Below are 16940 nucleotides of genomic sequence, written 5' to 3'. Positions count from 1 at the left end.
CAGAGCTATGGTGTGTAGGGAGCAGAGCTGAGAATGTTAGCACACTGATATGTATGGGAAATGTTAATGACTATAAATGCACTGGTATTTAGTTCTAGCTCTCTCTAAGCACTCCTGAGGCTGCCCCACAGCCAGAGCTGCCTGTGACCACAACTCCAAAGCCCAGCTCCAATACAGCCAGGTGTGTAACCTTAGCTCTAAGCACCAAGCAAACTGCAATGTGAGAAAGAGCAGTGAGAGGATCTGCAGAGTGCAGCCAGGCAAGATAAGAAAGGTAAAACTACAACTAGAGAATTACTGAGATGGGAGTTTAGGGGGCAAGGAAAAACAATATATAAATGTACAAAAATTTCAGGAAAAAACAGATAATCAGAAAATGAAATTCAGCATCATCAAGGATCTGTTCCAAGGAGGAAAAGAAGTCAACCACCCCCCTCTTGAATGATACCAGTCTGGCCAGCATTCATATAACTTTTGCAGTAATAAATACATACTTCCTTGTGAGATTGAATCATCTGATAAATACCAAGTGAATGATTTGTCTTATGCAGTGCTCATTTTGGGGTACTTTGTCTGTTATTCATATTTGGATCACATAAATTCTGACTGATCTGTAATGTGGGAGAACTTCTAGTGACCAACAAGCAAAACCATAATAGATCAAAGCTTTTCCTCACTGGTCATTTCAGATAGGCTCTTTATTCTCTATACAATCAAATGAGTTCTCACTTAGCACAGAAATATGCCATTTTAAGACTAGAGGAGTCCTCCTTATCAGAAAGTTTTCTTGGACAGTTGAAAGGCCTGTTAAGGGAATAGAAATGAAATTTTACCTAGACTATCAACTACATAGGATTAAAGTTATAAGAACACAGTGATGATTCCTTGAGTAAGCTTGAGCATGTGGAGAAGCTATAGATACCAGATTCCAAAATCATCACTCCTGATTCCTTGAAGGATTAATAATAATAACAAGGTGTCCACCCAGGCAGCTTTAATACACATGATGTCAGTGTTGATCAAGAATCACTTACTCTACGAAGACCAGCCAGCTACAAACTTTGCCAGTTACCTGAGCAAGTCTTACAAACTTAAGGGGTCTTCATACAGCACTGGAACCATGAGTCTCAACAGTTCCACTAAAAAGCTTTCTATGGGTGGACCTTACATTTCCACATCTTCTGTCTCCACAGCAAGGACAAAGCCTATTGGAAAGGCATTTTTTGGAAGGCAGAATACATGCTCATTATGCTATGTTCAGAAAAAACAGCAGCTTAGAAAAGTTATGAAAGTGCCTAAACTAAAGCTTAATTTCACCTTATGTGTTCTTTTTTCTTTTTTAACGGAGCATGAGAAGCAAAACAAACTAAAATTCCTCTACATTTTCATGGTCTTAAATGAAATGTGGTATAAACAATAAACATTGTTTGTACCATGATTACTTACTTGCAGAGTTCAACTATACAGTGTCACTAGCATCATGTACTTCTTCTTTCCAATTTTTTATTACCAATGGAGAATATGCAACAGATAGCAACAAATAAACTGTGGACATTTTTCTTTTGAACAGAAATTTTTAATAATGACATCAGTACATTTAATAAATACAGTATGACTATGCAATATTATAATTTTTAAAACATGTCCTTGATAGTTTCTAAAAGTCTTCTTCTAAAAATATGAAGTTTGCTTTATTCCAAGTTGAAGATGCACTGAAGTCCCCAATATGAGAAGCATTTCCCCCAGAAACTTCTATGCCTTGTACTGAGAGCACTCCTATCACTGAAAAGTAGTGCTTTATACTTGCAGCACATAAATCTGTGTAACAGACTGCACAAGTCTAATCTTGCTCCAAGATTGGTTCTGAAATTCATAAAAAGTTAATACAATCAAATTTTCAAACAATGCGTTCTAAAGGCTGTGTTTATGCAATGAACATTTTACATTCATTTTTGCATAAACAGAGGATGCTTTCAATTATATAAGTTGCCTTACATACAAGTTCCCTAGCATCTATAAAAGAAATCTCGTGGAAGATCGATTACCTCTCAAAAATATATTGGTTTAATATTTTTTCACCATAATTTTATTCATATGATATTGCTGAATTTATTCTAAGGGAATATATTTTCTATGAAAAAGTAATATTTTTGAAGTATTTTCTACTATGTCACTTGTACATGTTAAAAACAAAGATTGAGAAAAATCCCTAGAGTAGTCCCTTTTGAGAATAACTGTTTTCATTTTGTATTTTAAACTCACACTTTACTTTCCCTGCATGTCAAGGAAGGGAGAATGGCTCGGAGTATCTCTGGGAATTAAGTACTGGTGAAGAAGCTACTGCAAGAGAAGAGGACCATGGGGCTGCCTAGCTGCCAAATTCATATTGTGCTCAGGCACAAAGCAGTGTAAGACCCCTTTTGCACCCAAACACCTGCACTACTTAATATGGATGACCAGCACATGAAACTATTTTCATTACCCAATTTCCATAACTTTTCTAACACTCTGATTATGGTAAGAAACAGAAAAATTTTTAAAAATATTATCCCCATTGACAATTTTTTGAACCTGAACTTCAATAGATGCCAACTAAATTTAACCAGAGTTCTAGAGGATCTCAACGCATTTCACATGTACTTTCCAGCCAAGTGCTGGAGTTTGGAGGACAGATGTGGAAACATGGCCAATCTGGCACACCCTCTGAAGGAAAGATCATGAACTATGAAGTTTTGATTTAAGCAGCAGCATTACACTTCATGAGTCTCATTACAGAAAGTAAACAATTCCATTACAAACTTAATGATATTCTTGAGACACCCGCATTAGCACCACTGGTCTTTTATTTATTTCAAATTACTGTTCTTATTTACCTCAGCAGGGCTCTCTGTGATTAACTCCCCAGACTGCTCAGACTCCTATGGGGATGATTTATATTGTCATTCCAATATAATGTTTCCCATAATTGTACTGTGTTTAAAAAACATTAGAACCCGAGGGGCTAGACAAGGAGTTATAATATTAACAGCATGCTCATATAAATCAATTTACTCCCTTGGAGGGAAAAAAAATTGAAAAAAAAAAAAGTTAATAAGATTACAGAAGAAGTGCAAAGCCAATGCAACTGCTTTAAGTGTGTTTAATCAATAACTGTAAAAGCATCCCAGATAATGCCTGAAAACACAAGCAGGAATCCATTTCCACATGTGTAGTTCTATTGATGTTAGTAGACAGATCAGAAAAATTAGAAAAGACATCATTTCACTGAAAATACTGAATCCCAGAAAGGAGTGAGTGCCTCCAGTACTTGCACAGTATTTTTAAATGCTCTCAGACTCTTATAAGATCAGCCTGACATTAATGGCAGACATTGATTTATAAATGCATCATTTTAAAAATTCCAAGTGCATTGCAGGGATCAAAAGGTAACCCATGATTTCAGAAAGTGACCACTAAGGATAAAACCTAATGATAAGGGTTACGTGGGTAGAAAACCAAGGAACCTAAGTCTCTCTTTTCCATTACTCACTAAAATATCTCATTTTCTTTTTTAAAAAATCTCACAATTCAATTTTTAATATGCTTAATGCTATGTGCAAGTATAACTTAATACATTCAGAAGATGGATTACTGGTAGCTCAGTCTGACCTGAGCCTCTAGATGCAGTATTGTTTATTATATTCACTGATCTAATTTTGCTGTACTGTAGCTATATTCTAAGACACAGTTGCCAATCACTTTAGAATAAATTGAGTGTAATAAAAAACTACAAGCCTGAAACACGACAACAAATATTTTAAAATCCGCTTTTCTGATGTACTCGCTGGTTGAAAATGTAGCAGCTCACTAAACCCAGGATGTTTTTCTCCCCACAAAAGAGCAGGCTATTATGCAATGAATATACCATAAATCCTGCTGCAGATGTACCTTTAGGATAGATGACAGTTCTATTGCTTTAGTGAGTTCATCCAAAGCCTCTTTATGATGATTCCATTTCTGTGAGGCTACAGCTAAGTGATCAGAATCATAACTAGTTTTTGCCTAAGTTTTCTTTACCCTAATGAAAACTACTTTTAATCTTTTTCCTGTGCAGCCTTCATATCCAAACATCTGTCTACTTCAAATGCCTCCTCTAAGATACTTTCAGGTGGTGTCAGTCTTAGGACAGACACTTGCTCTCTGTAAAGCCCTCTGCTTTATGGGATTAAATGGAAATATGCTGCTTCACTCATTAACTAGAACAATGAAACTTGCTGCTGATAGAAGATCTGATTGGAAATAAAGGAGATGGTTTGTAAATTTGACAAGTTAATTTAAATGTTGCAAACTTAGCATAGTACTAAGCCACACAAAAAATATTATTTACTTCAAGCTTGTAAAAAAAAATTAGTATTTTGAACAACAAAAGAAGGGACCACTGAAGAGGTAATTCCAGACCTAATGTAAGAGATAAATGGAGGGGCACTAGAGCAGATCAGACAAAAGGGAGTAACAAATTAACTGAGTGTTGGTTGGTATCAGCCAGTAATGGAGGAAATTGGAGTTCCTTCCTCCTGCACAACTGCTTTCTGAAATCAGGTTAAAAATCTGGCTTGAAAAAGGGTTTCCTTCTGAACAGCACTGAGACCTGTGCATTTTCAGCTTGGCACTGCCCCATCCTGAGAAAAATGAAAGCACAGCACAAGACTAATAATGGTCATACAAGGAACATCATGCACGTTTCCTTCCTTAGGAATAAACCAGGTAAATCAGAATTAAACAGATATAATATTTATCCCAGTCTTTTCATAGTAGGATTTTAATTTTTTTCCCAAACCAGTTTTAAAAGCCAAATCCATTTATAAGCATGGCACCATTCCTTGGAAAATACAATTGTTCAGAGTCATCTGCTGGTTTTGTGATTCCTGGCTTCTGGCTTTCATTAAAATAAGAAATTAAAAGCTCATCTTAGCATGGAGACCCATAACAGATAATTTAAATGTCTGAATAATTTAAAGGACATAGAGTATATTTTAAAATCTTAGATTGCTACAGTGTATTACAATTGCTTAATCATAAACTCCTCAAAATTATTATCTTTTATTTTTAAAATGCTTCTCTAAAAGTATTTCTCTACAGTGAGGATGGCAAGAGGTTAGAAGGATAGAGGGAAATACCATTTTTCTGGGGTTTTTTTCTAACCTATTTTCTCCTGAATCATGTACATGTTGTATGGTTAAGCATCAGGCTGCCATGGTTTTCCCAAGTGCAGCTGCACACTCCTACAACAAAGAGCTGCCACATTAAAAAAACCCAACAAAACAAGTCTTAGGAGGGAAATTATTGCTGTTTATTCATTTTTTTGCATATTCATTAGCTCTGTCTAATGACAAGTCATGAATGCATTAGGTCTCTTGCCCTTGTCCATATTTAGTCTCTGTCAATGTGCTGTGTCCTGGGCACACCAGAGATAGTGCAGAGGCTGTGACACATCCAGGTGTGTCAGTGCCTTTCACAGGAACCATCTGGCTAAGATATCTGGATAATGCAAGAGGTTCTGCACTTTCTCATTAAACATACGACTGCTGCAGTTGTCTCCAGTCTGGACAGTTAAAATTAGAGTTTGGCATGGCAGAAACATACTTCAAAACCTGTGTACAAAAGGGCAATTTGGGAATACATCAAAGGGTTCTCATATGTACCTGCTGCCAAAAGAGGCAGCAGTCCCAAGCATTTGACCCAAAGCAGTCATTTGTCTGATGCCAGGTAAGGCAGTGCATGGAACCAGCTTGGCAGCAAGGTGGAACTGCCTCTCTGCAGGACCAGACACACACCCGTGCCAACTGAGACACAGCTGTAGCACATAGATCAAACAAGGGAGCAGGGGTGAAAAACCAGAACTGTCTGGACTTGCAGAGCGGCTTCAGTTTAGCCATACCACCCTGCAAGCAACAGAGTATCTAAAACTGACAAGAAAGATTAAATGTAGATTAGAAAACCCAATATCCTATTACTTCTGCAGAGTTTATGCTCCTGAACTAGCTTTCATCCACAGAGGCAGCAGAGACAAAGACATTCTCTCAAGAGTTGCTACTTACAAATGCTATTACCCAGAACAGAGCAGGGCTTGCTTGCTATTCTTCTTTTTAAATCACAATGAGATATATTTCTTAGTGAAAGCAGGACAGTAATATGTGAAAGACCAGTATGGAAACTCCTTTTGCTCACAAAGACGTTCAGACCACATCTTCCATTTTCTTAAGTAGTGTCCTCTCCATCAGGCTCTAGTCTGAGCAGAATAGTAGACCAACATCTCTCAGTTCCCAGTGAATTGCAGACTCTAATCCCAAGCACAATAAAAATTACTTTTTCTTCAGCTGGCCAGAGCAGCAACTGTAGTACACAACAAGCCAGTTTGAAACTATTAGCCCAACTAGGTTCAGAATCATACCACTGAAATGACAAAATAGAAGTCCTTTTAAACTTGGGCTGTAGAATACATCTAACTCCTAACTCATGACAAAATGACATTGTATGAAAAATAACCTTCATCACAGCTGTTATTTTACTGTTCATAGGTGCTAGAATTATCCACAAAAGAGGTAATTCAAATGGAGTTACATAAAAGTGAACAGTTGTGTACAGCACCTACCTTTAAAGATGAAAATGCTTTTGCTTTTACCAAAGGTGGAATCTGTAGGAGAGAGTCACATTTCCCCAAATTGTAATGCAGACCTTGAGAGAAACAGGTGCTGTGAAACATGGAAAGAATTTTCCTTTGGGCAAAAAAGGTAGACAGTAATGACAGCCCATTTTATGCCCCTGTGACTGAAGAGGCATTAGGTTAAAAAAAAATTTAAAAATTATAGCAGGGTTAGCAGAGGCTCTGAGACCTGAGCTTTACTTCAGGCTACTGAAAACACTCTTTGAATTATCCTTTGTCTACTCCATTCGCATTGTTCCCACAGAGAACAAAGGGAAACAGGCGAGTAAACATTCCATGCTTTCTGCTCTATTCTGTGATCGATCCTCCCAGTACTTAAGAACTGATGTGGCTTAAACTCTCATTTCCAAGTGAAGGGGAGAACATTAGACATATATTTTACTCCAAGAACAGAAGTTTAGGGGGAAAAACTCAGCTACTTTATATAGACAAGGAGAAAATTTTGATTGTTCCAATTCTAAATTGCTGATAGCTGATGAATCTGTGATTTTTAATTAAAGTAATCTAGTGAGATTTCAGGTAAATCCAGAGAGAGAATATGGGCATTAAAGTCTATGTATCCACCTAGTGACAAAGGCAGTGGCAGGGGTGCTCTTTTCACCCCTCTTGAACAAGTTGAAATGTGCAATAAATTCATGAAACTAACACCAGAGGAGATGGGATGAGCATGACTCTCATGAACTGATGGTTAGCAAAGCCACTATGAAAGGAGACCTTAAGGCTCTATTCATTGCAACTAAAGCTCATATTTATATTTTCTGTATTTTATTTCACATAATTAGATATAAGGGAAGAATCCTAGGTGCAGTGAGAAAAAATCTGGAGCATCACCTGTCAGGTCTCAACATCAGAGCCTTTTCTACAGTTGCACTTATGTGATCTCTCAGGGAGTTTGAATTTTTCTCTAGATGTGTGCAGTTTCAATGAAAAAAACAGAGCCACATGCAGTAACCCACAGGCAACTGCACCTTTTGTTTCTTGGGGTTTTTTTGAGGTGGGAGATAAAGTTTTAGCATCTCACATGCCTCAGGTTGGAGGGAGACATGGAATAGGTGTCAGCTGCCAAACAGATTTACCTGCGCTTCAAAATACAGCCACAGTCAGCTCCATGAGCACTAAGTGCTGTATTACACAGCCTTCTGAAGTCAGCCTCTCTTGGGAACAGAGGGGGAAAGCTCAGTTTCTGGTTTCTGGTTAGGCTGAGGCTGGAGTTGTTCAAGGAGCTACAACACCTGCATGGTTCTGACCACCTCTGCAGGTGCTGGCATTCTCTTTAGGAAACACAAGCTCCTGCTTAATTACCTAAACTCTCACTGAGCCTTACTTCCAGCCCCTAATCCCTCTCTCAGATCAAGCAAATTGTTGTGCTATGGAGATATACAATTATTAAAAATATATCGATAAAAAGCAAGGAAATTTTTATAAAACTGAGAGTAAAATGTTTTTTAAAATTTAAAAAAAATCGTTCTAAAAATTATAGAATGCTTTTACTTACAAAATCAAATATTTAAAGTCCTACAGTTGACCCCATAGTTCAAGTAAAGTTTGAGCATCTCTAATTGGCTGTATGCAACATTCTCCCTCTTCCTCTCCATGAAGAATTAAGAGAATCAGGCCTTTGACACTGAATTAAATAGAGAATCTACAAGGAAAAAAATAAGCTCATTCATATTCTGCCTAAAAACCAGCATAATAAGGCCTTGTGCTCTTCTCTGTAGATCATCATGTTTTCCTATTAAATCTTAATACACTGAATAACTGCTTCTGTCATATAAAATAGACTAAAAGATTACAACTCATAGCAGAGAGAGTAGATGGCTAATTTAAAAAACTGAAAAACAGTACCTACATCATTTTTAGAGATGCTGTACTGTGCAATCCAATATTAAGCATTATATGCTTTTACTTTAAAAATATAAACACCTTCCACCACTTGTCAGTTTTCAAAATAGATTCACATAATATGTTCTATTGATTTATGGAATTCTGGTCTGGAGTGTGGTGAACATGATGTTTAGCCTATTTTCAGTATGAAACATAAATGCAAGAGCAGGGAAAATGCTATCACAGCTTTCATCTGACAATACAGAATGAACATAATTCTTTCACTTTCTGTGACAAAAAAAGAAAAAATTGCAGTTTCTAGATTTCCATTATCCACATAGATCTTGGAAATGCTGTCAGAGGCAAAGGCCATCTGTGCAGAGACCTTGTGTTCCCATACAGCTGTTCCGAACATGTTTTGTTAATCAGAATTAGAGGGCATTAAAGGTACTGCTGTAGGTTCTAGGCTCCCTTGTCTTACAGCAAAGGAATCACAGAACAGGGTATATTTATACCTAATCCCATTATCAAGTAGCAAAAGCCTAGTACTGAACTAATAATCCTTTGTTGCCAGCATTAATTACCAGTGGATGCTGGAATTTTGCTCCCCTAAAGGGATGCTGGTATTTTTCTCTCCTGATAGTGAGAGAAAGAATCAGGTTGCGATTCTGAGAGCCCTTACAGAAAACGTTCAGCTGGCAGGTATTTGTGCTTTTAAACAAGTAATATTACACTGTTAGTGCTGTCACTGCCCCAGCCACTCCAGGAGTTCCAGTGCATAAGGACACAGAGAAAAATCCCAAGCTGACTCAGGAGCTTTTTGGTTCAAAGCCAATGTCTCAAACTGCCTGGGGAAATAAACAGACATTCCACATCATGAAATACTTTTGTTATATGCTCTTGGAAAATAACTAGGCTGCTCATTTCTCCACAGCATCACTTTCTTTTTAAAGACAGAACACTAAAAAATATATCGCAGGCCAGTATCTAGTATAAGAGTTAGGCACCAAGGTCTTTCTCCAAAACAAATATTCACAGCATACTGAGCAGCAGAAGCAGAAAACTCCTGCATAGATCCTGCCTTGCTTAGCTAAGAGCAGCAAGCAATATGCAATTTTCCATAAATTAGAACTTTAAGCACAGCTGTCAATCACACATCTTTAAAGCACAGATGTATTGATTTCCACACCTTCCAGCAGGTCTCCTCACCTTGGTCCCATTGCCTCAGTCCCTCAGTACTGAATTGCATCCCCCTGCACCCCAGTTCTGTCCTGGGCAGAACCTCGTAATAGGGAAAGTGGTGAACAGCATCATTATTGGAACACTATATAATGCCTTCTGGAGAAAACATTCACCACCCAGCTCCATTACTGGCTGTTTTCTCTAATGAAAAATGGAAGATTAACTGTTTCAGCCACACTTACTGCAGTGGTTATTTGGGGGTGAAAATAGTTCAGCACAATTAGATGATGAAACTTACAGAAAATGTAAAAAACTATTGCTTGGACAGCAAGGAAAAAAGATATACATATTGGTATTGCATTCCAGTTAAAAAGTGATTAAGAAACATCAGGATAGCAGTTATCTCCCCCTATACCTCCTTTCTTTCAGGTCAGTTTCTGGTACTGGAGATCTTTTTTTTCTTCTTGAAGTGTGTAAGACTGGAAAACTATATGCCAAATATCAAACTGAATTTCATAATGCTACATTGTAAAAAAGCTCTTGTCCCTCCAAAGCATTGGTATCTAATCAGATGTGGATCAGATTAGATTACTTGTAGATTAGATTCCAAAGCACTAAATACTCAAAATTCAGGTCAAGTGTAATGATCCATTTGTCTATTTTTTATGAGCTTGGTTATCTGCCATTTCAGACTGCTATCATCTCAAGGCACTACAGAGAAATTTCAAAGTTTGATCAGCCATGAGCTCATGAGTGCACTCAGTCTCCTGAATTCTTATTCTTCCTTGCTTCCAGGTGCCATCTCCAGGTAAATATTTAGTCATGTACAACATTCCTTCTTCATGACACATCTCTACTACCATTTTCCCAATGACATTTTATCATGAGATTGTCTCTCCTAAAACTAATCTTCACCTCAAATTCTGAGAACCCCTGCTTGGTCATTTTCGGTCTGTATTGTCACCTAGATTAACAAGGCTCAAACTGAGAGATACCTCTCAGAAATTTAGGTATTCAGAATTCTTCTTGAAGGTATAATGTCTGCCTAAGGAAGATTATTTCTAATAGACTTTCTCAGAAAGCATGAGATCTCTGAGAGGAAAATCTACAATGCTGCACAGCAGTTTTCTCTTAGTACCCTGACTGCCCCTATGTCCCTCCCCTCCCCTCCCTTCATTCCATTAAAATTTTGAAGCTGAGAGACTGCCATTCCTTAAGAACAGCCTATCCTTCAAAAGGTGAGTGAATCCAAATAAAACACCAAAAAAAAAGGTGTGAGTTATTCAAGCCATCATTCTCAATTCAGTGTTGGCAAGCATAAAGAAGCAAAAATAATTTCAGTTCCAACATCCTGCACGGAGTATCTGCTTGTTTATAGCACACATCTGTTCTGTAAAAGATCTATATAAGTAAAAGGATCAATGCACCAGTCACCAGTTATGGAGGCAATGCTGTGGAAAGGGTAGAAAGTCAGTGACGTGCTTCTACAGAAGATCAGCCTGTCCACTTGGGGAGCAGGATCACAGTGCAGTTTTAATCTCTGGAGGTGTAAATCACCAGAGAAGATGCATTTTTGAAGATGGTTGTCTTTTTCTGGCACACAAGAAGAAAACTAAGCATTCAGGCATGAGCAGCAGTAGCAATAAATATTCAGCACTCCAATATCTTATTCCTAAGCATTTATAATCTAAAACACAGTTTTTACCAACAGTCTGTTTGGGCATGGTCCCAATTCTTATCAATGACTTCCAATTGCAGATGAACAACTAGAATACCAAACAGTATATTACTTCTGGAATTATACCTTTGTCATTATAAAAAAAAATAGTTGTCCTTCACCGTGAATAAACCAGTTTTCTAAATGTTTAAAAGTTGAACAGGAATGATCCCAAATTCTCTAAGCTAATTCCACTTTTTTTTCTCCTCAGAAAAGACCAGTTACATAAAGCTAGCTTCATCTCTTTCTTACTTTTCTCTATTTCTCTCTTTCTGTCTTTCTCTCTTTCTTTCCCACATAATCTCTGTCTCCCATTACAACAATATTGTGTAATATGAGATTGGTAACACTCAAGTAGCTAAGACCTAACCAAGGCAATTCTACACCTGCTATCCCCCACTGGAACAGTCACTGTTGTTTTAAGAAACCCATTCTCCCAAGAGAAAAAAGCACTCTATCTTTTCAGTACACTCACAGTTTCTGCTGCAATTCACTGATCATTATCACTATTGTTTTCATCAGTGGGGTTATGTTTATAGGTCTGCTTTCACTGAATCATTTTCTTCTCATATATCATTTAATCTCTCACCAAGCTGCAATATCACTTGAGCTGTACAACAGAAAAAAAGGATGGATGGTCAGCCAGTAAACCAGACATTTAGGGGTCTATATGCTCTTTCAAGAGAAGTCAACACATAACATACTTTCATAACTTAAAAAATGTTAGTTTTCTCCTTTTAAACTTCCTGCTTTTAAATGCACTAAGTTTAATAATGTTAGTCCCTCAAAATTACTTAAAATATAGGCAGCTCCACAGATGGCATTGTGTATAAGAAAGGTATCCTGGCAAATCCTTTTAAGCAGTATACAGAGTCTCTTTAAATATATAAGTTTACAGGGCCAGTAAGAAATTATCAAAACACTAGGTGGGATCTGGTATATGAACTGAAGTCTCTCAGGCTATATTTCATGCTGTTTTCCAAGCAGAATTTAGATGAATGTAGAATCTGTCACTGAACAACTTTAATTATTCCAGAACAAGAAACATCAACATTTTAATAAATCGTATGGTGACCTGCAAAAAGACATTCTGCTAAGAACTAAATACAAATTGTGCTCTCACAGTTGGGTTAGCCTTATCAAAACCTGTGGCCTTGGACTAAACATAGAAAAACAAAAAGGTAACTTAATTGATTGTATTATTTTCATGTTGTCATTTCTTCCTCAAAAAACAGTAAGTTATAGAGACTGCTATCCTTTTTGACAGGTATTTCATAAAGAAAACACCTTCGACTCAAGCAGAGTCACATTTAGATTTTGTATTAGATGATTTCCAGCAGTAGGTCTTTATTAAAATAGGAACAACAGTAATTCACTTTAATAAAAATTAAATCCCAGGAAATGTCTTAAAAGGACACATACAGTGGAACTTCGCTATGATGAGCACTTGGGACCTTTCACCATTTCAGATAATGGAAATTTTCTGGTGCTAAAATGTGATTGCTACTAGCATAAGTCTATGTTCTTCTTTGTTTTTTAAAGAATGTGAGGATTTTGACCTAAGATATAATATGCAATAGCTTTAAAATGAATGTACTGAATGCATACAAACACAGGGCTAGATTAGCAGCACCAAGGAAATGCTTAGATGAGATTCAAAATTTGCTTTCCATGGCACATTCTAGAAATGATTAAGACAGAAAACAAAGAGATTTCTCTCTTGCAGTTATGTAGCATGGGTAGGCAATAGGAACAAGAAAGAAGTAGCAGAGGTAACAGGTAAACAGAGCCCACATCAGTGTGTTTTGTCTTTCTCTGCACTGACCTGCCCAGAATCCACAGCACTATACATGAAAAAAGGACATGACTTCTGGTTTTGACCTGATGCTCCAGTCATTACCCTGTACTTTCTGTACTCATGTCTACATTTTTAACACCCTTTGCAGAACTTTTAATTAGGTATTAGACTGAGTACTTTAGCCTTTCTGCATCCACCAATTATACTGGTGGCACCAGAATTTGTACTCTGCTTGCACTGGTCACCACACTTACTGGGTTTCTTTTTCCTAAAACAGAAATCCAACCATTTCCTTTTTTTAAAACAAATAAGATGCAACACTTATTCCTCAGATCTGTATCCCTTTTTTTCTTTTTTTTTCCACAGTTTCAATGCTTTTAGGATATAAAAATAAATCCATGAGTTGCTTCCTGACTGAAATGTAATTAAATCTGAGTTTTTTAAGACTGCTTTTATGTTGCATTAAACAGAGTATAACAAAGACACTGAGTTCACACAATTAGAATCTTAAAAAGATGTGACTAGACCTTAGTTTAAAAAGTAAATTACAATAATTTATGCTATTAAGATTCTTTTTAAATCTTTGTGTGTTCCACATCAGGATAAATTGCTCAGCTCTACCAGTACTGAACTGTGTGTGTTTTTTCTTATCCTTTCAAAGATGTGGTTAGAAATGTATGTATATATATCTGTATGTTTGTTCACAAATTAGAGTGAAGAGGTTACAAAATACTTTAATAGTTATATCTAAAGTCTAGGACAAATAAATGTGCAAGAAAATCTTCCATGGACTGAATAGATGAGATCCCAGGTAGAGATGGTAGACCAGACTCTATATTTGCTAACGCTTTTTCTCAACCAAGGCACAAGCAACTGTGTTAACAATTTTTTAAAGTGCAAAGAAAGCAACATGTTGCCTCATTACCAATTCTGATACAGAAGCAGTAGCCTGATTCTGTTTTCATTTGGAGACAAAAGCCATTTTTGGGTAAACCATGCATAATTTTCCTGAAATCAATAGGTTTAAAACAGTGCAAAATTGGGATGAAAGAGAAGACTTATATCTTTCAGCTGCATAGAAAAACCATATTCATTATATATTCCATAAATTCATAGGAAGCTTACATAAAATTTTCCATTTAGGCAATTTCCTGTAGCATAGCTAATTACTGTCATCTAACTAAGGGGAAACATGTAATTGCAATATGACTCACTAGAACATTAAACTACTCGGCAGAAGATATAGTTTGCATAAACAACCTCAGCAGCAAATTAATCTTTGAACAATACTGTCCTCTATTTATTTCAATATTTCCAGAGATATTTAAAAACAGAAAAACTGCTCTATGGTTAAAGCTGAAGACCAGGAGACCATGTAACAACTTCTTTTCTCAATGTCACTGCTAGGTTGCTGTAGTAGACCTAGGATTTTAAGTATAAGGTTTTCTATGATAATATCTCCTGCATACTTCAATGCCTGTTTCTGGGCAGGCTGAGATATGTCTTAATTTTGATAGAACTCAGGATCTCCCACCTTTTAGGGGCCCAGAGACAGGCATTTCCTCTATGCTGCCCGTGGCATGACTTGATGAATGTTCTCACCACCACTGCCAAGTCAACACAAGGTAGGAGATAGAATACCTGGTGTGTTAGACACACCCAGGGGATGCAGAACACCTACCTAGGCTTCTTCTCCATATCAAGAAAAGAATGTCATTGCAGAGCTGCAGCATGAAGTTCTTCTCTGTGCAGGTTAAAAGTGTAGGAGATCTTCACTCTAAAACCTATTGGTGGATACTCAGTTTTACTTAATTTTAAGTCACATCTGTCAATTGAAATTTCCTCAGATCAGAACTCAGATTTTTCCAGATTAAGTTGTGGCACTTTCAGGTATTCCAGCTGTATCCAGTCTGTTGATAGAAGATGTCACCATTCCCTGCAAGCCTTGCCTACCTCACATGCCTGTGTTTCCTGGCTGAAAAAGTACTGCTGTGGTGCTGGGGTGTATGGGGAGCATAGGAGCACAAGACTGCAGAGCCTGTTTGGTGACAAAGCACTCAAAATTTTGGAGGTAGTCAGATAGATACAGTCAGAATATTACTGATGTCCACAGATTAGAATTCCTTCAATACTGGACAGAATGAACAGAATTGTCCTGTAAAGCTGCTGGAATCATTTTGATGCAGTGCACAGACTTTGAGGATTAAAACTGTTAACACAGCTCTGTCACAATATGAAATTCAATAGTTGCTTATAATCTGTCAGTTCTGCTACTGAAGCCTGCTTACTGTCAACTACCATTAAAAATCTTTTGTTCTCTTTATCAAAGCACAGACAGCAAAAGGGAAAAATGAAAGCACAAACAAATTTAAGTATTAAGCATTAATTATATGCTTTCTTTTCAGTTGTCTTTTAGAGGGCAGTGGTTATCCTATTCAAAGGGCAATAAGGAAACATTACAGGGATTGCAACTGCAGCTGCAGTTATTGCTATTGAAATCTAATTTTGTTTTGTGAAGATAAACCAAAACAAGAATGTACAAAGCAGGACAGAAAACCTGAGATAACCTGCAGCTTTTTTTTCTGTTATTGATTGGTTTTCAGTGCTGGAGCACCTGGTCTAGCAAACATTCCCTCAATATTAATTGCTTCTCTGGTAGCAGATCTGATATCTGCAGCTTCTTCCAACATCTGAACACAAATGCTGCTTTCTAACTCTGCTTTCTGAACTACCCAGGTGTGGTATTTTTGGGGTCCCCCATCATGGGGAGGAAAGACGAATCTGACTCCATGTTCTTAGAAGGCTAATTTATTATTTTATGCTACTATATTATATTTAAGAATTATATACTAAACTATATTAAAGAATAGAGAAAGGATACTTACAAAAAGGCTTAACAAGATACTAATGAAAAACTCATTACTCTCTCCAGAGCCTTAACACAGCTGGCTATGATTTGTCATTAAATTAAAACTATTCACATGAAACCAATGAAACAATGACCAGTTGGTAAACAATGTCCAAACCACATTCCACAGCAGCAAAACACAGGAGAAGTGAATCAGATAATTATAGTTTTCATTTTTCTCCGAGGCTTCTCAGCTTCCCAGGAGACGAAATCCTGGCAAAGGGATTTTTCAGAAAATATGACAGTGACACCCAGGTGTGTATGGATCCTCGTCTTCTACATGAAGACCAGAAGCATCCAACTTTGCCATGTGCTTTGTACTGAAGCTCTAAACATGAGCCCTGTCCTCTTCTTCCTTGTATCAGTGCTCAGAAGGACACAAGCAAGGTAAAATGAAACCCAAAAGGCATTTCAGTTAGTAGGGACTGTCCTACATGTTCTTCAGTTAAGGGGCAATCTGTCAGTGCAAGTAGCCAAACAGACAAGTGAATTTGTCTTAAGCAGGGAACTAAAAAGATATTTCTGAACAATTTGGATAAGTATCCAAAAGGCCCAGCAAACAAAGGAACATCCAAAACTGCTAAGGGGATTCAGACCAAAAGGGGATTTATTTCACTGCACCATCCTGGGAAGCTGAGCCAGGACCAAATCCTTTCCAACACAGTAGGTACTTTTTGTATAACATAACTTACAGAGCAAAAGAGGGAAGATTCTTAAGCACTGCTTCAAAATAATGCGGCCAGAGCCTTTTGTTTTCCTATTTCAGTGCCAGATACATGTCACTGGACATTTAAGGGGTGTATCTAAA

This window comes from Molothrus aeneus, chromosome 5, assembly GCF_037042795.1.
Source record: "Molothrus aeneus isolate 106 chromosome 5, BPBGC_Maene_1.0, whole genome shotgun sequence".
NCBI lineage: Eukaryota > Metazoa > Chordata > Aves > Passeriformes > Icteridae > Molothrus > Molothrus aeneus.
This window is presented reverse-complemented; position numbering follows the sequence as displayed.